The following is a 25,959-nucleotide window of genomic DNA, read 5'->3' as shown; positions in this document are numbered from 1 at the left end:
TCAGAGAAACCCTATCTGGATGGAAAATGATAAAAGGTTCCACAGCCATGAGTGCCTGTAGCTCTGAGACTCATCTTGCAGAGGTTATTGCTAGGAGCAGAGCTGTTTTCCAAGATAAACATTTTATATCAGCTGTAGCGGCTGGTTCAACAGGAGGTAGGGTGAGTTTTTCCAAGACATACTTGAGGTCCCATGCAGGTATTGGTGATCTCCTTGGAGGCCTTAAGTTTTTGGCTCCTCTGAGGTACTGCCTTAGTAAAGGATGAGAAAAAACAGGTGGCTCTGTATTGTAATGAGCCGAAATGGCAGAGGCATGAATCTTAATTGATGAAAAGGGCAGGCCTTTGTCCAGCATCTCAGTTAAGTATTGCAAAATCTGAGGAATATTTGGTACAATCGTGTCAATTCCTTGCGCCTGGTTCCAGGCACAGAATCTCTTCCATTTCTCAGCATAAGATTTTCTGGTACTAGGCCACCTGGCCTCCAAAATAACATCCATCACCGTTTTAGAAAGAGGGGTGTTTTGAATTACTAAATTATCCGCCATGCTGCCAGATTTAAGGTCTTGAGTTAGCTGTGCAGGATCTGGCTGTTTTGTTGGGACAATAAGTGGGGAATCTGAGGTAATGTCCACGCTGGGCATTGAGACAGGTTCCTTAAGATTAGGTACCAGTGCTGGTGTGGCCAGTCTGGGGCAATCAGTATCATTTTTGGCTTCTCTTGTCTGACCTTTAGGAGTACCTTGGGGAGGAGGGGCAGTGGAGGAAAGGCATATACTGTTATGTTTTTTCTGATGAAAGATAGAGCATCCACTTTCCACGCTTGCTTGTGATAAGTCCTTGTGCAGAATCTCTGTAGTTGGCAGTTGTGAGGGGAGGCAAATAGATCTATGTCCGGGCATCCCCATTTCCTTGTTATTATGCTGAATATTTGTGGATCCAATTTCCACTCATGGGGATCCATGAGGTTTCTGCTTAGTTCGTCTGCCAGAGTATGTATCCTTCCTGGCAGGAATTATGCCTGCAGATGTACTTGGTAAGTCAATGCTGTGTCCCACAAAGTCAAGGCTAGTCTGCAAAGGGGGTAGGAATGAGTGCCTCCCTGCTTGTTTATGTACCACATGACTGTGGTATTGTTTGTTTTTATCAGTAGTTGTCCCGGATGAAGTTGGTCCTTGAAGGCTGTCAGGGCATTCTCAACAGCTAGCATCTCTTTTTGATTGATATGTAGATGCATTTGGCTTGCGGACCACGTGCCCTGAATACATCTTCCTGCCATGTGGGCCCCCCAGGCATAATCTGATGTATCTGTTGTTAATGTTTGCCCGGCTGTGGGTACAGTGAATGGCTGTCCCTTGCTGTGGTGACAGGACTTTGCCCACCATCGAAACTCCTGTTGCAGGCAGGGAATGAGGGTAATTATTGTTTCTAGGCTGTGACGATGTTGAGTCCAAACACTTTTTAGATAGCATTGAAGTTTCCTCATATGCAGTCTTGCATATGGAATTAGCAGAATGCAGGATGCCATGAAGCCCAAAGCCTGCAGAATTTTTCTTGCAGATAACTGAGCCTTTGTTGCCAACAGTTTGAAATAAGTAGTCAGTTGCCTTTGTTTGTCTGGCATGAGATAAGCCATCTGGGCAGTTGTATTTAAGCTTGCACCCAGGAATATTATCCCTTGAGAGGGTACAAGTTTTGATTTCTTTTCATTTACCATGTACCCTAGGCATGCTAGTAATCTTTTTACAAACACCAGATGCTGTAGTAGAATGTCCTTGTTCTCTGCTTGAATGAGGCAGTCGTCCAAGTAAGGATATATTTGTATTCCTCTTTGTCTGCAGAATGCAATTACTGGAGCCAGGCATTTTGTGAAGACCCTGGGCGCAGTAGATAAGCCAAAGGGCAGTGCAGAGAATTGGTAGTGCATTGAGCCAGCTATGAATCTGAGGTATCTTCTGCATGATTGTCTGATTGGGACATGCAGGTATGCCTCTTTTAGGTCTAAAGTCACAAGCCAAGTCTTCTTGCCCAGCATGGGCAGAAGCTGCTGCAGAGTCAACATTTTGAATTTTGGAAACTCCAGACATGTGTTTAGAATAGATAGGTCCAGTAGTGGTCTCCAAGCTTTGTCCTTTCTGGGCAACAAGAACACTCTTGAGTAAAATCCTTGTCCCTGCTCTTGCTCTGGTACTTGCTGAATGGCCCTCATGTCCATGAGGGATGAAATTTGCTTTTGTGCCTCTGTCCATTAGTTTTTTGGTAGGTCTGGCAAACCATGTGCCCTTGGCAGGGTATGAAAGCGAAACTTGTAGCCTTGTGACACTATGTTCAAGACCCATTTGTCCTGGGTTATTAAGTGCCAATTTTGATGAAAAAGTGCTAGTTTTCCCCCTAAAGGTGTTGCCAGAAGATAAGTGCTTGGTGCAGGCAGGGGGAAGTCATTGGGACTGTTTCCTGTATGGCTATGATTTGTCTTCTCCGCTTTTGGAGGTAGAAGCACCCCATTGTTTAGACATGTAGGTGCCTTGGGGCTGGGACCTGCCTGTATGGTGTCTGTATCTGCCCCTTTGTGGCCTGTCTGACACTGGAAAGGACCAATTCTTTGTAGGCCAGTGTCTGCTAAATCTTGGAGGCTGTACCTGTAAGAATCCTTGACTGTTTGCATAGATTTTGCTTTGTCCTCCATTTTCTTCAACACCTCATCTGCTTTAACACCAAACAAGGTATCATGCTGTAATGGAGCATCTAATAATTTTTCTTTAACATGATCAGGCAGATTCTGTTCCTATAACCAAGCATGCCTCCTGATGACAGAACCCGTAACAGTGGCCCTGCAGGAGGCCTCCAGAGAATCAAAACCACATTGCAAAGTATGCTTTCCAACTTGTTCAGCTGCATGCAATAAATCCTGCATTTCTTTGTTTTCTGCACATTCAGAATTTAGCAACATTTTCTGTTTAAGCAGGACATAATATATTGCTGATAGTTAAGCATATGAAACTGACAATTTAAAGCCCTTATATCCAAGGTAGCAGAAGTGTAAATCTTTTTTCCCCATGTGTCCAGTGTCCTAGAATCCCTGTCAGAGGGGGTAGGGTTTTTTTGTAGTGGAAGCCTTGACCCCTTTGGGACCCTGAGAGAGAGTTTCTGGGTCAGCAGCAGGGTTATTAAAAAGAAATTTATGTGAATCAGGAACCCTGTAGTATCTGTCTGGCTTAACAGGAGCTGGAGGCAAGGAGTCAGGAGTCAGACTGGACTCTGAAAAAACATCATCTACAATGTCTAACACAGGAGAAATAGCAAGGGGCCTGTGCTGAGTCTCTGAGCCTTTTCTTAGATTCTGAATAATCTTGGCTCTCCCAGTGAAAATGCTCCCTCATGGTATGCAGAGTTTCCCCAAAAGAATAATCCTCAGGAAGAGAGGCTGAAGGGATAGATTCTTCAGCATAAGAATCCTCATAGGGAGGAAGAGAGTATTCCTGATCAGAAGAGGAATCAGATGAAATGGAAACCTGATCTGAAGATTCATATTCTGTCTCTTGCCTAGGCCTCTTATCAGGTGGGGGATGGGAACCCCTGATCAAAGTAATTAGGTCTTCGGCCATTTTGAGCATCTGATTTTTAGGAGTGGAGGCCTGTCCATGGGGCTGCTGTACTTGTTTCTTTGTCTTTAAAGGTGCTTTAGTCTTTGCCTTTGAAGCTGAAGTCATTTTTACATATAATTGTGTTGGCCTGAAAACACCCTCAGAAGCCGATGCCTGCTCAGCGGCTCTGGACCCATCTGAGGGAATAGTTTCCGAGGTTCCAATACCTTGAGTTTCCAGCGGTCTAGTCGGCTCCACGTGGGAGTCGGTAGTGGCCTGCGGCTCTAAAGTACTGGGTGTCAGGGGCTGCGAAAGCGCCTCACTGACAACTGGCGAACCGGCAACTGGTTTAGAAGAAGCCTCGTCGTCAGTTTTGGACCTCGGATGCTTGCCCTTTTCTTTTTCCTTGCGTTTCATTGCGGTAGTCGGATGACTATCCCACGACATTGTGTAATTAAATCTTCTGCCAAAATAGTGAAATGCAAAATCATACCGACGCTTAATAGTGCGTTGGTTAAATCTAGCACAGAACCTACAATTAGCAACGTCGTGGTCAGGGCCTAGGCAAGGAATGCAGTAGGAATGAAAGTCCTTATGAGGTATTTGCTTCCCACAAGAAATACAATTATTAACTTTTTCTGACATCGGTCTGGAGTAAGAAAAAAGTTTCCCCAACGGGGCACTTAGCTTTTAATGAAGACTTCGGATGTGAAATTCGAACACGAAAATCTCAGGAGTCGGCCAACCGGCACTTGCGAACTGCTTTTGCTTCGGGCACCACGCGGCAAGAAAGACTGAAGAAAATGGCGTCGGCTGCATCTTTTATACCCCTGGCGCACTGACGTCAGGGAGGAGGCGACAGTGACTGACGCTGGACCTAGACTTTGGAATTCAGGCCGACTGCGGGTAGCTTGCCAGCAGGATAACCCAACTGTAATGACTGCAACAGTGAAACACGATGAACATCAGGGGGTATGGCTAAAGACCTATGCTGAGGGAGAAGGAGGAAATCCCTGAGCCTCTTTTTTGATTCTGAGAAATCTTGAGACTCCCAGTGAAAATGCTCCCTCAAAGTATGCAAGGTATCTCCAAATGAATAATCCTCAGGAGGTGATGCAGATGGTACAGACTCTTCTGCATCAGAATCCTCATAGGTATAGATCACTCCTGATCAGAAGAGGAATCAGAAGAAATAGAAACCTGATCTGAAGATTCATAATCAGTGTCTTACCTAGGCCTCTTATCTGGAGGGTGGATGGAACCCCTAATCAAGGTAATAAGGTCTTCAGCCATTTTGATCACCTGTTTTTTAGGCATAGAGGCCTGTGCACATGGCTCATGCGTTGTTTTTTTAGTTTTAGAAGTTGCTTTTGTCTTTGGTTTTGCAGCTGTCATCGGTTTGATATAAAAATGTTGAGGCTTGAATACACCCTCAGAAGCCGGTGCCTGCTCAGTGGCTCCGGACCCATCCGAGGGAGATACATCCGTGGGTCCAATACTTTGAGTATCTCGTGGCATGCCGGACTCCACATGGGTGTCGGTAGGGGCCTGCAGCTCGAAAGTAGCAGGTATCAGGGGCTGCGAAAGTGCCTCACTGAGTACTGACGGACCGGCGACTGGCTTAGGAGAAGCTTCGTCATCGGTTTTGGACCTCTACGGTCTCTCTCTCTGTCCTTTTCTTTTCGTTTTTTTGTACTCCGGTAGTCGGATTGCTATCCGACGACATTTCTGGGTAGTTAAATCTGTTTTCAAAATACACTGAGGCAAAAATATACCAATGCTTAATAGTACGTTGGTTAAATCTAGCACAAAACTGACAGCCAGGCATGTTGTGATCAGGGCCTAGGCAAGGAATACAGTATAAATGGAAATCCTTATGAGGTATTTGCTTCCCACAAGTAATACAATTATTAACTTTTTCTGACATCGGTATGGAGCAAGAAAAATGTTTCCCCAATGAGGTACTTAGCTTTAGTGAATACCTCGGTTCTGAAATTCAAACTCGAATATTTCAGGAGTCGGCCAACCGGCATTTGCAAAATGCTTCTACTTTGGGCACCGTGCAGCAAGAAAGCCTAAAGAAAATGGCGTTGGCTGCTTGTTTTATACCCCTGACGACCTGACGTCATGGAAGAGGAGATAGCAACTGACGGAGGACCCAAGACTTTGGAATTCAGGCCGACTGAGGGCAATCTGCCAGCAGATTACCCAAATGTAATGACTGCAACAGTGAAACATGAAGAACATTGCAATTTAGTCCACTGATTGGATGTTTTTAACCTCAGTCTTGGCATGTCATTAAAGGTTTAACTACAGTCTTGGAAAATCATAAAAAGTAATGAAATTCTCCTCAACACACTAAAATGTGTTATACTTGGAAAAAAAATGAAGTAAAAGTTCAAGTAATGCATATGCAAAACACAAATTCTTAATCCCAAAATACCCCAGCCCACTTAGAATAAACTCCAAACTGAAATCTATCCTTATATTTACACATGTCAAATAAAAAAAGAAATGCACACTATTTAGCATTCACTGTAATATAAAAGAATGCAAGTTTACAAGCTGCACACAATCAAAACTCTGCAAGTGATGTTGGTTCATACTACAATGAAAAAGGGTTTCATAAAAGAATAAAATATAAAATAAAGCATTAACTTCAAGTATCCAATCAGAGAAACAGTGGATATTATTGAATTGCTGTCTTCTGGTTTATTACACCATTGAATTTTTTTCTTTTTTTTTTCATTTTTGCAATGCACTTTGGTCAAGGATTCTGTATTTTTTTTTTGTCTTAAAATGATGATGATGATGATGATGATGAAGTGGGAATGCCCATCCAATTAAAATGGTAAACCAAAACTTGGATTTAAATTTAACAGCCAAGACCAATTCCTTCATTTCAGCACTATTAATCTAAAGTAAAAGCAATGAAATAAGGCAAAAAAAACTTCTCCACTTACCAACAAAAAAATACCCATGCCAGTAGGATTGAAAATTACAACATAAACATATCCTAAAATTAAAACAAAGGGCTGCTACAACGTGAGGCAAAATCAGAGGATGTAAGGCATGCAGTTTAAGATAACGCACACACGCACATGTACACAGACAGACACACACACACACACACACACACACACACACACACACACACACACACACACGTGCACACGCGCGCACACACACACGCACGCGTATCATAAAGCTGAAAAAAAAATTACACAATGTCAAATAAGCAACCCCTCACAAGAAGGCAATGAAAGGAAGCATATCTTCTCCATACTGCATCTAACTCATGGACCACAAAGTATTAAATTAAATCTGACTGAAAAGTCTGTCTCAAGAATTCAGAGACAACATCTTGCAAACATTCTGCCATTATTATAATACCAACAGATAAGACTCAGCAAAAGAGAGAACTAATTGTATTTTTATTTAGATAGTTTGCGGAGTCTTTTTTTGGAGTCTGGAAGGAGACTAAGTTTGAAAAGGTCCTGCTGAAGTTACAGTCGTGCCCATTTGGGTGGTAAAAGATATGAAAAATGGCAGAACAGGATGATTCCTGGAAAACTGCTATAAATGAAGACCAATATAATCCAAAGGAATAAAACCTGTGAAGAAAAAAAATACCCAAGTCTCTCACAGGTTAGACAGAAAGGGCACAAAAAGAAAAATGAGCATCTAAACTAAATTTTTAACTGGTCCACATAAGGCACAATACACAGCAAATTCTTAGGCTAACTACTGCAGATGCTCAGTGCATCAAGTCACGTGCACAGCGTCATACAAGTGCCAAGTCTGCTTGCAGAATTAACCATGATAACCACGGTTAATTAAGCAAAACAGATGTGTTTCTTTGCTACTAAAGTCAGAAGTTACAAACTTCATGACACCCATGCAGATGGGAACTGAAAGTTCGACTGCTGAATCCTACACTAAGGCACTGTACGAGCACATCCACTCATGCATGAATCGTGCCATCCCAAACAGAACCAAGATGCTCTCCTCCAAAAAAAGGAAGCCAATCTGGTGGTCCCCTGCCATAAACAAACTTTACAACAAAAGAAAGAAACTGTTGCAGAAAAGAGGAAAATCCCAGGATGCAAAAATTCCCTTACCAGCCTCAGTAAGAAGCTGAGATCCCTCATAAAATCCTGCAAAGCTAGTTATGAAAATAAAATTGCCAAAGATTCCAAAGACAACCACAAGGCATTCTATAACTATGGCAAGAATCTAAATGGCGATGCTCAGATGTGCCCCGAGCTACAACAGAATGGCATTAAATATACTGATCCCAAGGATAATCCCAATATCCTGGCAGATCAGTTCAGTGCCAACTTCACTCCCATCTCACCCCCTAAACGGCCCATCTCAATACAATCTCAAGATTGCCAAATTCTGGTAATAATGACCACACAGGTAAAAAATGCACTCTCCAAAGCTAAGAATACAGCATCCATGGGACCAGATGACATCCCAGGCTATGTATTACATGAACTACAAAATGACCTGGCACCTCACCTAAGTGTCATGTTTAATCAGAGCCTCATCTCAAGCTTTGTGCCCACTGAGTGACGCAAAGCTACAGTAATCCCACTCCACAAGGGGGATCCACCTTGGACCTCGGGAACTACAGCCCCATCCGTCTGATGAGCCTGATCTGCAAGGCCATGGCACGTACTATCATGGAACTTATTTACTGGCAACCTTCAAAACTGGACCCCACCCAGTTTGGGTTCATGAAGGGTTGATTTCATCTCCTGAACCTGACTGACTTTTTCGAATCAGTCTCCAGAGCCATGGACGAGGGTAAGGCGGTATAGACGTACTAAGATGGGCATTAATCCCTACATCACTCGATGAGTTGCTAAATGGCTTACTGACAGAACCCACAATGTAAAAGTAGCAGACTCCAAATCCAGCTCCAGACAAGTGACAAGTGGAGTACCTCAGGGTTCAGTCCTGGGACCACTCTTGTTTGGCATCTACTTCTCTGAAGTACAGGCCAACACTAAGGGACTCTGGCTAACAAAGTTTGCAGATGACTGCAAACTGGGAGCCATTATTGAATCCCCAAAGGATGTGGATAATCTACAAAAGAGCCTTACAGAAACAGATGCTTGGTGCCAGAGCCATGGGCTCAAGCTCAATGCCAAGAAATGTATAGTTATCCCCTTTGGGAAAAATACATGTACCCATGAATTACCACATAGGTGGCAGTACACTAAACACTGAAAGTGTGATAACAGACTTAGGGACACAGGTGAACAGTGGTCTCACCTTCGATAACCACATCGCCACAACAGTCAGGAATCCTTCTATGTGGCACACCTCATCACTAAAGACTTTTCATCCAGAAAAAAAGGAGGTCATTGTCCCACTATACTCATCCCTCATTAGACCCATTATAGAATACAACTCCCTGTTTGGTATGTACCTCTCAAGACATCTGCAACAACTGTAAAAGTCACAGAAATACTTCACTAAAAGAATCACAGGCCTAAAGCAGATGCCCTATGCTGACTGCCTTACAAAACTCCAGCTATACTGTCGTATATCGTCTACTCAGAGGTGATCTCTGCTTACCATACAAGGCCATGTCAAACCCAGAGCTGTTGGACATGCTACACTTAAAGAAATCCCAATCCCTCAGAGCCACATGCTCCAGGGATCTAAACCTTGTCATCACAATAAACAAAACATGCTGGAGGGATAGGTTCCTGACCGAGAGACTCCCCAGACTCTGGAACAGACTGCCCATACATGTCAAGCACAGCGCCTCTTAGGCCCTCTTCAAAAGGAACCTTGACGATTGGATGGGAGAAAGGAAATTCACCCCGGGTTCATGTCAGTCGCCCGGCTAGACAGGGGTCCAGGGAAGTAAACAGTGTTGGAAGAAATAGCCAGGAAATTGTTATGGTTAGGCTTGTATAGGCCCTAGGACCGATAGCCTAGTACCAACCTATGAACCTATAATTTTGCTACATGTATTATGGCTGTGACTGTTTATGGGATTGCTATAGAAGTCAAAGTTTGAAATGACAGCAGTGGATGGATGCTAGATAACTGAATCACCGAAAACGTAAAGCATGCATAAATTCAAACTATATGCAGTCACTTTAATAGTAAATTATAAATCTTGGGTTCTGTAGCTTCCTTTAATGCTTTTCCCAGCATGCATAGGTTATCTTCTCTTTCCATTGTCACCCTTTTCCTAGACTGTATTTGCAAAAATAATGGCTTCTTACTTTGTCTATTTCCACCAAAAAAAGACTCAAACTGAGCTATTTTGTGTGCACTCTAACCTGCTTTTCAATCCATATTCCTCTGTCAGGAAGGATGAATGTAGTAAACAGACTGACTCTACTTAGTAAAATCATGAACCACAGCTCTCTGTAATATATAACCACAATGATCTAGATTGTCAGTATGACAGTCTGTCCAATAGGATATCCTGGAATAGACTTAAGCTGCTGATGAGAGAGAGAACGGTTACTGTAAAATAACTGTTAAGGACAACAGCAGAGCTCTTTATGAATAAGGATAAAAACAAAAATTAAGTGTTCCATAGTTAAAACCAGTAACATATATTATCATAAACAGAAACCTATAAAGCAGGTAATATAACAGTAAGGTGCTTTATGAAATGAATCCATTGCTGATGAAACAGGCAGTCAAAATTACCTATTCATGTATATGTTTATACATTGATTAATGTTAAATATACGTTCAATACGAAGATATAAATGCATGTTATCTGTAGCTGCAGAAATTTGTATAAGATTCAAAGGTAAAAAGTCCTGATCAGGATATAATGAATAAATACATAATAAATACTAAACACTATACAATAAGTACTATGCATAAATATGCAAATCGCTAAACCTGTGAATGAAAGTTAAGAAAAATTGAAAAAAACAAAACAAAAACAAAACAGAAAAAAAGACACTACGTTATGAAAATAATCAGCAATAAAAGGGTTTTAGTTAAGACTTGTCTGCAAGTCAGCAAAGAAGTTAAGGTTCCAGGTTATGATGATGACGACTCAGGTGTAAAAACATGACTGTTACCAGAAAAGCTGATGGCATAAGAAAGCATCAACCACCTAGAAAGGTGTTATATTTTAATCTATGAACCTATTATACTGACCACTTTGGGTTGGGAGGGTGGCCTAATGGTTAAGGTGTTTGCCTTACAAACACAAGGTGCAGGGTTTGAGTCTCATAAGGGATAATTGGCTAGACTTAAAAATGTCTCACAAGGGCAGTTAGCTTAGTACTAATCTATGAACCTATGAACCTAATCTTGGATCAGCAGTGCAGACAGATAAAGCCCTAATTATGATCCAGATGACCAGAGTTAAGGTAACAGCTTGGGCTCTGGAAAAGCCATGCAAGGGAAGATGAGAAATGAGTAGTTTATCGATATCCCATCCTGCAGAAAGACAACTGTGGTCGTCTCTTGTCTAAATTGCTTCTACTTAAATGAAGACTTGCTCAACAAACAAGGGACATTACTCGATGGAAATGGGCTTGTCACTCCTATGCAGATTACTGCTGTTCTTTGCACATATGTGTTGTAGTATGCGTGCATTTTGGGAAGGCAAACAATGTCCCTGCAATCATGCAGGTGCTCATACATCTGCCACCAGAGTATGGGGTTAAAGACCTACAAAAATGCCCCCGTAGCCAATGTCTTGAATGAGTTAGGCTGCTAAGATGAGGCAGTGCCATGTAGTTTCCCAGGCTGGGGATAATTAGGTTCTGTCCTGAAACACATATGACTCTGGTCAGGGAGATCTTAAACCACATCATTTGTCCACAAGGACAAAGGCAATGACCTCACAGCAGCATATGGATGCCCTGGTATAGACATGGGCATTAACGCCTCGTGATTGACTAGATAACAAGACTTCATTAAACTTATTCCTCCAATGTCACTCGGTATAGACTGAGGCCTCGCCACCCTGAAAAAGAAGAGGTTCAAGATCCACTGCAGGAGGATTTGATTGTTTACAGACAAAGGGAAAAGCATAAAAAAGTATCTGCAGAGGTATTTTTTTTCTTTGTGCAATAACTAGTGTGTTAAGCTCTAAGAAAACAACGTTTAACATTACTTTCAGTTCTCAGAGCATGAATTTCATATATTTTTAATAAAAAAATAGACAATAAGGTAAGCCACTTTACTGCTAAGAATCACATTCTAAAGTATATAAATTATATTATTTTTATCACCTTTGTTTGTTTCAGATCTCTTTCTAGTGCTTTCTTCCCCATCTTCAGCTCTTTGCATTCTTCTTTTTGTTTCTGGACAGTGTCTTCATAAAATAAAAATAATATAAGTGGCATTTTTTTTAATTTAGTTTATGTTAAACAGCTAAGAACCACTAGATAAGAATACCTGCATCAAATGTTGACAAGAGTTTTTAAAGTGACTTGTTTCAACTCAGAGTCTGAAATCAAATTTTGCAAATAAAACTCAGATACGAACAGAAAAGCTGCAAAGCAAGCCTGAAACACACAATACAATAATCAATTATTTGCAGTCATCTAAACAGTAGTTTTCTAGGCACCATAACTGTGCAGAGAAGTATTTACGTTTTAGTCCAGGAAGGACAAAGCAAAGGATACATTGGTACATCTTTTCACATACAGCCACACAGGAAAACAACTGTTATTACACACATGCACACGTGTATGGACTGCATAGTATTAGCATACCTACAGGCATATTAACCGGAGCAACTGCTAAAACAAGACAACAATCCAAAACAGAGTCTCAAATGTGCTGGAGTCAGAGAAATAAGGCCCTGACTATTGCTCAGGTGACCCAAGTTCAACTAGCAGTTTAGGAGCTTAATAACATTGGAAGGGAAGACCATTATGGAGGGAAAGAGAGGCGAAGCTGGCCACAGACACACTGCCACTATCCCAAGGAGGGGTGATGATGTACAAGACAAGCTGAGGATGTGCATCAGGTGGTATTCTTCATAAAGAGTGTGCGGGAGCAAGCACTTACAATGGGAGGGCATAGTGGGCCACTGTGGTGATAAGGTACAGTCATTCCCCCCAGGGGATGTAGCTAATATAATTCAAAAAAAAGAAAAAAAGAAAAAAAAAGTAAAAAAAAACAAACAATTATAGAGCCTAGTTAACTACATTACTGGATGTTCCCCATATAAAACTGCCCCCCCCCCCAGATTTCCTTAAAGAATTTTCTCACTTAACTCCAACTACACCTACTATCCCATATACACACACCCTGGTACAGATGACATTACACCCTAGTTCATTTGTCTTTGTAGAGGACATATACACGTACCTCTATACTACCTATACAATCTCTGCTTCACCTCAACTACTATGTCAGCCATCTGGAAACAAGACTTCATTAAACCTATTCCTAAAATTCCAGAACTTCAAAACATAAAATACTTTAGACCAACCTCAAGCCTTACCTAGCTAGGCAAATATATTGGGAGGGGGAGTATTCAACAAGCTCTGTGACTGCAACCATAAATACGTAAATATATAGCTTTCTTACACTCCAGTACAATGACAACTCTCTTCACCCTAACTGATGACACCCTCCTAAACATGGACAAAGGATTATTCTTTAGACCAATACTCATTAACTTAAATGTTTGATCCAGTGGATCACAACCTTTTCATTAATTCCTTTATTCCCAGTGAGATTAACCAACATTCTCTTCTCAGATTCACAGACTTCCTTAATAACTGCTAGTTTAAAACCCAAACAGGTTCCAGCTTCTCCACTCCCACTCCCACTCCACTTACCAGGAGATTTCCTCACAGATCAGTCCTCTCCCCATTACTCATCTCCTTGATAATTAGTAACATTCTTGGACCCCTTCTCCAAATCAATATTATATTTTGTACAGATAATATCATCAACTACATAGCCAGCAATGTGAACCCCATCAAGAAATAATTTAAAGGAGACCTTTCCTAGCTCTACAACTGGCTCACTAAAATTAAACGTATCCTTAACATCAAAAAACAAAAGCTATGCTCTTTGGGACCAAGCATAAACTTGACACTACTACAAATAAATGGACCACAAAATGCAACAGCCAAGAAACCACAGAAAAGATACCCTATTTCAAATACCTTGGGTTTGGCTACACTAAAGCTTAACTTCCTTTTCCATGTTACCATAACCAAGGCCAAAATAAACTCATCACTATTCTGGGTACATAAACTCCCCCACTTCCTAATTCCCCCAAGGCATGGCAGCTGTTGGAAAGGCGGGTCATCCTTGCGTAACTTCAATTTGCTTTTTCTATCATTGCTCACATCTCTACTAAGAATCTTTTCTTAAGTATTCTTTAACAACATTTTCAGATTCACCTCACTTGCACCAAAAATGGAGTGACACAGCTCAGAATTAAACAAGACAAGCTGGTTACCAATTGCACAAAGAAGCACACTCCTACTTGTGTCACTCATTTACAAACTGCTACATTTACCTTTCCATTTTTCTCTACTAGACTTAAAAAATGCACCCTTAGGTTCTTCTCCCAGAATGCAACTTCACTATTTATTCCGAGGAACAAATTGCATGGATGGGAAGTCTGTTCCAGGGCTGTGGTATCCTCTGTGAGATATACATGTCCCTTCAAACCATTTACCCTGGCTTATGTTTCTTAGACTTAATGCACACCTTACTATTCTCCCACCCTCACTTCTCACACCACATACATTTGAATACATTGTACATATTCTGTTGTGAAGTAAAATCAGACAGTAGCTTTTTATCAAACCTCTACAACTGCTCTACCATATTTTACCTCGCTTGCTTTCTTTACTTTTGGCATACATTATCTTTTCATCATTTTGGTGGTGCTGCGGTAGCATTGTCGCCTCACAGTAAGACGTCCTGTTTGATTCTCAGCTAAAGCGTCTTCTGTGTGGAGACATGCGTGAATGGGTGTACCTTCGTTGAAGGTTGTGCATCAGGCCTGGCAAGTCGGTACGTAAAAATCTACTGCCAATCATTAGCGGATCGGAGTTCCGCTGTGGCGACCCCTAACTGGGAAAAGTCGAAAGATACAACAACATCTTTTCATCATTTTCCAAGAACATTCTGTTGTCCCCAGCTGATCTTGCCACAGTTTTGTCAGGAGCCAGTCCTTCTGCATTTTTAGTACTGCAGGTCTTGGCTTTTTTCTCACACCCAAATATGGAGAATACACGACACACGGTGTGTCATTTCAATTAATAAATCCTGCTGTAGAAAACCTCTCTTGTTGATTATTAGCACTTGCATACAATTAATGCAATCTGCTCCTTCCAGTTTCTCAGGCACAGCAGAAAATTTCAGGTTTTCTCTGTATACTCTCTCTCATCTAGCTTTACTATTTTATGAAACAGCTCTTCTTGACAAGCCTTATACTTAGCCAGTCATCCCTTTATTTCAACATCTGATTTTTGCAGTTTTTTTGAGCTCAATAGCTACTTAAAATTTCATCTATTCTTTCCAGCCTTTGTCATTTGCCTGTAGGTATTTCTTCCACTCTCACTTATTTTAAACACTTCTGAAATGCATCTGATTTATTTTTTTCTGTAAATAACTGGAAGCCATCTCCTATATTGAAACGGAAACTGTTTTTGCTGTACTGCTGCAAGTCTCTTCACCAATGGAGTTTTTTTCTCTCCTTTTTTACTTAATGTTCTTACTTTCACTAAATTTCTCTTTTGCTGACATTAAGGTAGTGTAATAACTAATCAGTTACTGAATTTTACCCATATAAATGTGTTGCTGGCCATTCCCCAAAGTTTCCATTTTCACAATGGGAGAGCTCTAATTAATTTGTTGAGGAGTGTACAACCTATATGGAAGTCCAAGAAGTCCCATTAGCATAGCTCTCAGCTGTCCAGATTTTTGGCTCACATTTTTGGTCCATTCCTCATAAAATTTATGTTTTTTCTAGCAAATCACAGAGAACAGAAGTCACTAAATAATGACAGACATTTGAGTTTCAGGCTTCATATCCTTCACAAAATTCATTTTAATGCAAAACAAGAAGTTATGTACTCTCCATAACGTTCGAAGTATGTAGTCCATCTCACCTTACATTCTTACCCGTGGGTTTGAAGCCAAACCTCGGCTCTGACTCGGCCATACTCTAGCTCCAAGTCTTCAATTGGCTCATGGCTAAGAGGTATCCCATCATGCAACAGGTCTATTCCCCAGATCTTGTTTGCTGCAAGCTCACACACGTACACACTGAGAAGAACAACAACCCCAACAGAAAGGACTACTGACACCTAGAGACAATATCCCATATCCTCCAGGAGGGGGAAGGAGGGAGGGTTAAGTAAGAATGTAAGGCAAGATGGACTACATACAGTGAACGTTATGGTGAGTACATAACTTCTTGATGTTATGTAGTCCAATCTCGCCTTCATTCTTACCTGTGTGACAGCGTCCCTAGCACCTTGATCTTGGGTGGCTCAGTGAAAAATACTCTTGAGCACCGTGGAACAAAAGGAAGATCTGTCTCTAGAGATCAGATCTAATTTGTAGTGACTAATAAAGGTATGAGGCGAAGCCCATGTTGCTGCAGCACAAATATCATTCATGGACATCCTAGCCTGAAACGCAGTTGAGGTAGCCACAGATCGTGTAGAATGAGCCTTCACTTTAAAGGGCAATTCTTTGCCACTGAAGCATAAATAAATAAGATGCAATCGGAGATCCAGCGAGACAAGGTTACCTTAGAAACAGGAACCCCAAGTCTAGTGTCTGAAAACAAGACAAACATTTGATCTGATTTCCTGAAATCTTTTGTCCTATGTAAATAGAAACACAATTGTCTATGAACATCTAGCTGATGAAACTTAAATTCTGTCTTGTTGGAGAATTCAGGAAAAAACAGAGGCAACTCAATGGATTGGTCAATACTGACAACAGAGGCAACCTTTGGAACAAAAGAAGGGTTGGTTCTTAAGGAAACCCTATCTTTGTGAAACACCAAATAAGGTGGCCTAATCGATAATGCTTGGAGTTCAGAGACCCGCCTAGCTGAAGTTATGGCTACCAAGAATACTGTCTTCCATGACAAGAATTTAATGTTACACGTAGCTGCGGGCTTAAAGGGAGATGAAGTGAGCTTCTGTAGTACAAAATTGAGGTCCCATGGCATCACCGGTTCAAAGACTGGAGGTTGGAGTAACAATTTCCCTCTCAGAAAAGCCCTACAAAGCCTATGAGCCATAATGTTGGGCTCATTAGCAATGTGAAAGGTAGAAATCGCTGCCAATTGTACTTACCAGTTGCTGCAGCTGAACCCTGACTGAATAGTTGAGAAAGAAATTCCAATATTGCCAAAACAAGTGCTGTATAAGGATCAATATGTCTCTCACGGGCCCAAATAGAAAATCTCTTCCACTTACTGGAATAAATCTTCCTGGTAGAAGGCCTGTGGGAAGATGATAGAATATGGGCCACTTCCAGGGAAAATCATGAAGCCTGACTAATGACGGAACTAGAGCAGCCAAGCTGTCAACTTGAGGGTCTGGATGGAGGGATGGAACTGTCCTGACATACGAGTCAGCAGATCTGGAGCTGGGTCCAGAATCTAGGGCTTGTCGATTAGACAGGGTTGAAGGAAGGGAAACCAAATCTGACGAGGCCAGTGTGGGGCAATGAGGATCATTCTGCTTCCCTAAAACTGTGCTTTCTGAATGACCTTTGATATGAGAGGTAACGGTGGAAAGGTGGAAAGAAGACCGTAGGGCCAATCGTGAGGCAGAGCGTCCCTGGGTGTCTCTCCCTCTGGGGGGATAAGTGTGAAGTAGCTGCTGCATTTGGCATTGAGGGGGCTGGCAAATAGATTGGAGCAAGACTGACTCCATCTGTGGAATATCTCTTCCGCAACATAATTGTTCAGGGGCCACTCATGAGGCATTAGGATAGCTCTGCTCAGCCTGTTGGCAATCACGTTGGACTTACCTGGTATGTGCGTTGCAACTAGAAAGCATTGGGAAGACACCACCCACTGTCAAACTCGAAGTGCCTCTCTGCAAAGGGGGTATGATTTGGTTCCTCCCTGTTTGTTCAGGTACCATACCACTGACATGTTGTCCGTGTGGATTGCAATTGTCCCTAGAGGGAAAAAGCTCTGAAGTGCTTGCAACGCTAATAGCACTGCTCTCATCTCCAGGACACTGATATGCAAATGGGTCTCATGATCCTGCCATGTGCCTTGTACAGTCCTGCTAAGATAATGCCCCCCTCCTGATCTGGGAGGCATCTGTGGTCACTGTGGCAACTGGAGAAAATGGGACAAAAGGCTTGCCCACGTTGAGATTACTAGCCTGAAGCCACCAGCATAGATTCCACTTGCACTTGTCCGTAATCAGAATAGAATGGGAGAGTGGAATATGCTGTAGTGACCATTGGGTGAAAAGCAGCCACAGAAGAACCCTCATGTGTAGTCTGGCAAGGGGAACTAGCATGATCGTGGCAGCCAAGGTCCCTAATAACTTGAGGACCACTTTTGCTTTGACCTTCCTCAATGGTAGTAAGGAGTAGACCTGCTGTTGTAAAGCCTGAATTCTCTCTTCTGGTAAGAAGGCCCTCATGAGCACCGTATCTAGCTCAGCGCCAATAAAAGTGACACGCTGCAAGGGCAACAAGGCAGATTTTTTCCAATTTAGAGTAATTCCTAACCTTTGGCACAGTGTAATGGTGGAGTCCCTGATCTGTAACAGTAAATGCCTGGTGGTGGCAGAAAGGAGCCAGTCGTCCAGGTACGGAAACACTTGGAATCCCTGACGTCTCAAGTGAGCCATTACCACTGCCATGCATTTGGTGAACACCCTGGGGGCTGTGGTGAGACCAAAGGGCAGAGCGCAAAACTGAAAATGACTGGCTCCCAGCCGGAAGCGTAGATGACTTCTCGATGCCCTGTCCATCTTGATATGGTAGTAAGCACCTTTGAGGTCACTGGAGCACATCCACACATCTTTCCCTAACAGAGGGAGTATTGACTGTAAGGTGACCATGCGGAACTTAGACTTTTGTACATGAAGGTTCAATCGGCTGAGATCCAAGATGGGTCTCAGGTCCCCTGTTCTTTTCGGCACCAAAAAGAATCTGGAGTAAGTCCCTAATCCTACTTGGTCTGGGGGACAGGCTGGATGGCTCCCTTCGAAAGCAACATTTTATTTCTAAAGTTGTGGAATCCCTGTGACTGGGTGGAACGTCTGGGATTCTCTTGGTTGGTGGGGGAGGAGAAGAGAAGGGAATATGATAACCTCTGGAAATTATCTTTAATACCCTCTCGTCTTGGGTGACGTCTTGCCAGGCTTCTGAGTATAAAGAAATGCGACCCCAACCGGCCCCAGGGATGCACAGCTGGGCCTCCCCCTTCAGGAGCGCTGGTAGGGAGACCCACAAAAGGAATCATGGTCTCCCTGGTTACGTGGGCCTCCTCTGCCCCTAGGGTGGCATCTACCTGAATTTCCACCCCCTCCCCTACTTCCAGAGGGGGAATCACTTTGTGCACCCTGAAAAAACCTCTGTGTCTTTCTAAATCACATTTTCCCACCCTTCTGGCCCTTGGGGTAAGGTCTAGAAAGCATGGAAAAATGGACTCCCACGGCAGACAGGGTTTTTCCTTCTTGTTCGCACCTAGTGAGAGTTTTCTTCACCTTGGTTCCGAACAATGAACCATCAAAGGGGGCATTGGTGAACATAGACTTGAAGGCCTCATGAAATTGCACAGGCGCATCCAGGAGTGTCTCCAAAGAGAGACTACGGAACCCGCTGCCCTACTTGCTCCGTCGGCTGCGTATAAGATCAGCCTCATGGAGGAGCTGGTAAGAGAATTTAGGGTAGACATCTGTGCATTGACCTTCTGTGCCACGGCATCAGAAATGCTACCCTGTAGAGAATTTCCTAGCTCTTTTAGCAGATCTCACTGGAGCCTTGTAAAATGCATTAAGTAGTTCAGCAACCACAGTGTAAAGGCCGCTGAGGTAAACACACGCTGCCCATACCTGTCCATAGCCTGGAACTCCTTGTTAGGTGGATGGATGGTAGACGAAGTTTCAGCAAGTTCCTTTTGGTGGCCTCTGCCACCACCATGGCATCTACTGGAATGGCTTTAGTTCGATATTCCTTGTCAGAGGGGGACGGACAAAAATGTACTGGGTCTTCTAGGGACCGGTTCCACAGTGTCAGGAGTTTCCCACACCTTTCGACAGACAAGATCTAGTAGCTCATCAAAAGGGGGAGAAACCCAAGAGGTGGAGGGTTGAGACCCGAAAGCCTTCAGGAACACCGAATCTTCATCAGAAGGGGATCTGGAGGGCCAGCCGCCTCTCTGCTTCAAGATCTCCAGGATATCTGAAAACAAGATATCTTCAGAAGATGACCTGGGGGACCCCTCTGACTCCTCGAGGTCAGTGTCCAACGTGAGAGACTCATCCGGAGAGTCAAGGTGTTTCCTCTTACACAATCTCTTTCTGGTGGGCTCCTCAGGCAAAAACTCTGGGGAGACATCAGAAAGTTGGGGACCACTCACGGAGGTATCCTGAGGCTTAGGGTTTCCGCTGCCCATGGATAGAGTGTGATTCGAAAGTGACACCGGTGCTGGAGGGGGCAGAGTATCGGTGCCGTAGGATGCAACTGATGACCTGGCCAGCACGCTCCTCATAACCTCAAAGGCTGATCGCTCCGGCTCCGAAGGCAGACTACCTGTAGAGGAAACAGTAATAGCCCTTGGCGCCGAGGAGATGAGGTCCAAAGCAGATGTCAGGTCCAAACTCACTTGAGCTGAAGCACTGAGAGGAAGGCTTGGAACCAATGAAGATCGATCCTATCCCTCCCCCTTGGGTCCGACCGGAGAACCATGAACCCTCAACCCTGTGGATGGAGCCAAAAGGGTCGGAGTGGAAATCGGAACTGAGAGGCCAGGCAAGGCTACTGGAACCGACCTAATGGCACCCGATAGAACTGACAACTCTGGCTCCGAAGGCCAAGAAAGGCTCAGAGGAGGAACAACAAAGGATGACTAGGCCATAGGCTCCAGAGCTGACTGGGTCAGAGCCAAAATTAATTTGGCCAACACTGATAACTGAAGCAGTTTCTTCACCACCCTATCAATGTCCTCATTGGAAAGGGTCCTGGAAGACCTGGAGGATAATGTAGGAGATCTGGATCTCCCTACAGAAGAGGACTTGCATGAAGGAGAAACCAGTCGAATAATTGGAGACCGGCTCCGAACCAAAATATCCATGACCGGCTCTGAAAGGCTGGGAGGAGATATGGGCTTGGTCAAGAGACTACCTTCTGCCGCCACTGAGGGCAATGGAACCGAAGAAGGAGAAGCTGTTCTAGCAACTCTCTCTGGCGGCTCCAAATCAACAGACGGAGCCAGAGAGCACTTCTTAGAAGTCTTTTTGTCCTTTTTAGCTGGAGAGGATAATGCACTGGGAAGACTTAGCCAAGTCTTCCTCGAAGGAATGTTTAAGCAGTCCTTTCAAAATGAGATTGTTCTTCCTCTCCTGTAGCACATGGGGACTGAAGGAATGACAAAACAAGCAGGACTCTTGGAGGTGAATAGCCCCCAAGCAGTACATGCACACAGAGTGCCCATCAGTTACAGACATTTTATTGTTGCATTCAACACACTTTTTAAAGCCCGAAGGCCTGTGTTCCTTATAATCCTTGGACATGCTGAAAGGAACAAAGTAATACGTACACACACTAGACCCAACTAACCCCGCATGAGAAACATAGCCTCTAACTAAAATGGCCTAGAAACCAGTGGGAAAGAGACAACAGGGAGGACTAGGTCCTCTAACTTAAACGGGCCTAGCCCGGGGAAACAAAGGCAGGATAGCACCACTAGCCAGACACAACAACAGTAACGCTAACAGAATGGAGTACCAAATCAAAGATCACACAGAAACAATGGGGAGGACTAGGTCCTCTGACCTAAGCGGGCCTAGCCCGTGGGGAAAGAAACGAATGGGATACCAAAACGGCCAAGACAAGGCCACAAAAAAACAGCAAGAGAAACAAACTAAGGCAGTAAAATACCACTACCACACACACAGAGCTATGAAAATAGCTTTTTTTTGAGCAACAACAAATCAACAGTTTATAAAAATTTTATAAACAGTACACTTAGCCACGGCCAAAAGCGAGACCATGTCTGAGTGTAACGAGCGGCAAACGAATGCTGGGGACTAGACCTGTTGCATGATGGGCCACAAGCCAGTTGAAGACTTCGAGCTAGAGTAAAGCAGAGTCGGAGCAGAGGTTTGGCTCCGAACCCACTGGTAAGAATGAAGGCGAGATTGGACTACATAACATCCTGTTATTCTACCAACTTTCTAAGTTTGGAAAAAAGTACAAAAATTGACTGTAACACTGTGGAAGGTGGAAATCCTTTGTGCCAACACACAAAGTAAATTTATTTCAGTAGGTAGAATAACCATTCATAAAAAAGACTCCGATAATGTACAATCCACGTATTGTCCATATAAAAAACCTTTTAGTTACTCACAGGCAAGATGAAATTCAAGTAAAAAATGTATATAAATAACCAGACCTGGGTTCCAGTTGGAAAAATGGTGAAAATGTGTCCGTTTGGTCGTATGTGCACTCCAATAAATTCCTGTACAAAGTGCCGGTTCTGATGAAAGTGTGTTCGCTAATCCAATCCTGTAAGCGTGAACACACAAGAGCTGGCGAGAATGCTAAATGCAAAAAAGTGTATACCAAGCGATGGGAAAGGGTTCCCGTGGCAGAATGCAGTAAATATCCACTTAGTCTGGTACAACAAATTGTCCGCCCAGAGCTGTAGACTGTAGGCAGACAACAAAGATGTAAAAAGTAGTCCAAACAGTGGGGAAAGTATCCCGTAACAAAAATCAGTTACCAGTCACTAAATAACGTCCAGCGAGCTGTCCGCCCGAAGCTGGAACTGTAGGCAGACTGGCGAACCAAGTCCGCCCAAATGTAGGCACTCCAAATGCACAAAAAGTTACAAACGTTCTCCACGAACCCAGTCCGTTGAATAAACAGTAAATGAAACAATAAATAAAGCAGATTGTAGCCCAAAACAGTTGGCTTTCTTGGTTCAAAGGCACAGGAACAAACTTCATTCATTCATTCTGCACATATGGGACAGAGTCCCCAGCTACTAATATTCCTGGGAGGCCCTTATGGAAGGATATTTCTGAGCACCGCAGAGCCAAAGGATGCTCTCCCTCTAGAAATAAGATCCAATTTATAATGAGAGATGAATGTGTGCGAATTGGCACAAGTCGCTGCCGCACAGATATCATCTAACGGAACTCTTGACCAAAAAGCTGCAGAAGTGGCCATTGCTCTAGTGGAATGAGCCTTCAATACACCAGGAGGAGATAAACCTTTGTCCTTACAAACCTGTGCAATACAAAGAGTTATCCACCTTGCTAAGGACACTTTCGAAACTGCTTTGCTAAAACATGGTTTAGACAAGGATACAAACAATTGATCCGACTTCCAGAAGGGTTTAGTCCTATGGAGGTAAAAACGAGGCTGTCTATGAACATCCAATAAATGAAGCCTACGTTCACCTCTATTTTGGAAATTTGGGAAGAAGACTGGCAATTTGATAGACTGATTAACATTGGCTGCTGAGGACACCTTGGGAAGAAAGGAAGGGTTCATACGCAGCAAAACCCTATCCTTGTGGAAAACCAAATAGGGGGGCAAGGAGGATAAAGCCTGCAACTCTGAAACTCTCTTGGCTGAAGTGATGGCGACCAAGAAGGCTGTCTTCCATGACAAAACCTTGATCGGAACTGAACAGGCTGGCTCGAAAGGGGGGAGGTCAAAGCCTGAAGGACTAAAGTCAGATCCCAGGGGGGCACCGTTTCTTTAACTGGTGGTCGCAATAAAAAAGTGCCCTTCAGGAAAGCTTTACACAATTTGGCAGAAGCCAGAGCAACCTTATTTTCACCCACATGAAAATTAGAGATGGCAGCCAGCTGAACCTTGATGGTGGAAGCACTAGCACCTGATCGAAAAAGATCAGCCAGAAAATCCAGAATGACCGGAACTGGGGCTGTAAACGGGTTCAGATTGCGCTGAGAGGCCCAAATGCAAAAACATCTCCACTTGCTATTGTAGAGTTTCCTAGTGGAGGCTTTAAGAGAAGCTACCAGAATGTTCTTAACAGGGGACGAAAGTCCGAGAGTCCTGATGATAATGGGAACTGGAGCAGCCATGCCGTCAGCTTGAGACTGTCCAGACTGGGCAGGGGCAAGCCCGACGGGTGAGAAATCAGATCCGGGCATGGATCTAGAGTCCATGGAGGAACCAACAGGTGAGACCATAGGAAGGGAAACCACACTTGACGAGGCCAGAAGGGAGCTATGAGGATGACTTTGCACTGCAGCCGTTAAGCTCTCTGAAGGAACTTCGGAATAAGAGGTAACGGGGGATAAGCATACAGTAGCCCAGGAGGCCAAGCATGGACTAGAGTGTCCTTGGGGACATCCCCCTGAGGGGGGATCAGAGCAAAGAATTTGCTGCATTTCGTGTTGGAAGAAGATGCGAAGAGATCGCAGCAAGGTTGACCCCAAACACGGAAGATCTTCTCCGCTACTGATTGTTTCAGAGACCACTCGTAAGGCAGAAGGATTGCCCTGCTGAGACTGTCCGGTAAAATGTTGGAGCGTCCCGGGATATGCATTGCTATGAGAAACCGGCTGGTGGATATGGCCCATTCCCAAACCCTCATGGCCTCGTGACAAAGAGGGTAGGATCTGGTCCCTCCCAGTTTCTTTATATACCAGACTACAGACATGTTGTCTGATTGAATGGCTACCGTCCCTGGAGGTAGGACAGGGTGGAAGGCTCTCAACACTAAAAGCACTGCCCTCATCTCGAGGACATTGATGTGTAGCTTGGTCTCTGGAGGGGGCCACATGCCTTGGACCATTCTTCCCAGGAAGTGCTCCCCCACCCGAGCTGGGAAGCGTCCGCGGTCACCGTGGCTTGAGCCAAAGGGGCTAGAAAGTTGCGCCCCGTGAAAATATCCGCCGATTGAAGCCACCACTGTAGTGACATTCTGCATGTCCGATTGATTCGGATGTGGAAATCCATCGGAAGGTCTTGCCAGGACCATTGAACTGCTAGATTCCACTGAAGGACCCTCATGTGAAGACGTGCAAGAGGGAGGATAGAGATTGCGGCTGCCATCCAACCCAGGGCCCTGAGAACATCGGCTGCTTTGACTACCAAGTGATCCAAGATCGCCGATACATGAAGTCTGAGATTTTCTATCCTTTCCGGGGTGAGAAAAATCTTTGACTGAATCGAATCCAACCTTGCCCCGATGAGGTCTATGACCTGAACCAGAGCCAGGTGCGACTTGTTGACATTGATTGTGATGCCTAACTTGTGAGCCAGACCGAGGAAGTAGTGTAGGGCCTGACACAAGAGACATTTGGTGGATGCAGCGAAGAGCCAGTCGTCTAGGTAGGGGAATACCTGAATGCCCTGAAGTCTCAGGTGAGCCGCTACGACCGCCATAACCTTGGTGAACACCCTGGGGGCTGTGGTGAGACCAAAGGGTAGGGCTCTGAAATGAAAGTGAATGGCCCCTAGCCGGAAGCGTAGAAACCTCCTGGAGCTCCTGTGGACCTTGATGTGATAGTAAGCGTCCTGGAGGTCTAACGAGCACATCCAGTCGCATTCTCTCAGAAATGTAAGTCCCCCATCTGAATCTGGTTCTGAATGAACCTCCTCATTAGTCTGTCCATATCGAGGTCGGAGCCGATCCGAGTCGACCTGGAGGAAGTGACAGACTCGGGTCTGGGCCGGATCTGAGGTGAGTATCTCGGCTCCGAAGACTCCGTCGGCTCCAGCGAGAAATGGGGAGAGCAGAGCTGAGGAGAATGAGACCTGGCTACTTTTGAAGAGGGGCTGGAGAAAGACTCCCTGTCCGATGATCTTTTCCTGGGCGTGTCTCTCTCTTTGTGGTGCTTCTCCTTCTCCCTTCTGTCCCTACCTCTCTGGGACGACTCCGATGAAGCAGGCCTGGTGGGAGGTTGAGTCCCTGCCTGCACAGTGTCACTGGCTGGGGAGGAGACCGAGGCAGACTCCAGGGCAGAAGCTGGCAGCAGACCCTTAGCCACAAGCTTAGCCCGACGATCCTTCAACGCCCTGGGGTTAAAGCCTGAACAAATGTCACAGGATGCAGACAGATGGGCAACCCCGAAACATAGAACGCACAGAGTGTAGCCATCGGCTGGTGAGAACTTATGACCACATTCTGTGCACTTCTTAAATAGAGCCTTAGGCTGTTCAGCTATAGTAGAAACAGTACAAGCCCTAACAGC

The 25,959-nt window shown here is 44.1% G+C and overlaps 1 long non-coding RNA gene across 1 annotated transcript in view; it reads right to left on the bottom strand.

Annotated features, from left to right (window-relative positions):
• Positions 1-11,824: 11,824 nt before the first annotated feature.
• Positions 11,825-25,959, bottom strand: part of LOC122797286 — a 59,310-nt gene continuing 45,175 nt past the window's right edge. Inside the window, exon 3 of the long non-coding RNA XR_006364046.1 lies at positions 11,825-11,903. This is a non-coding gene — a long non-coding RNA (uncharacterized LOC122797286). The remainder of the gene's footprint in view (positions 11,904-25,959) is intronic.

Source organism: Protopterus annectens, chromosome 3.part0, assembly GCF_019279795.1.
Source record: "Protopterus annectens isolate FY-2018-M chromosome 3.part0, PAN1.0, whole genome shotgun sequence".
In the NCBI taxonomy this organism is placed as follows: Eukaryota; Metazoa; Chordata; order Ceratodontiformes; family Protopteridae; genus Protopterus; species Protopterus annectens.
This window is presented reverse-complemented; position numbering and strand designations above follow the sequence as displayed.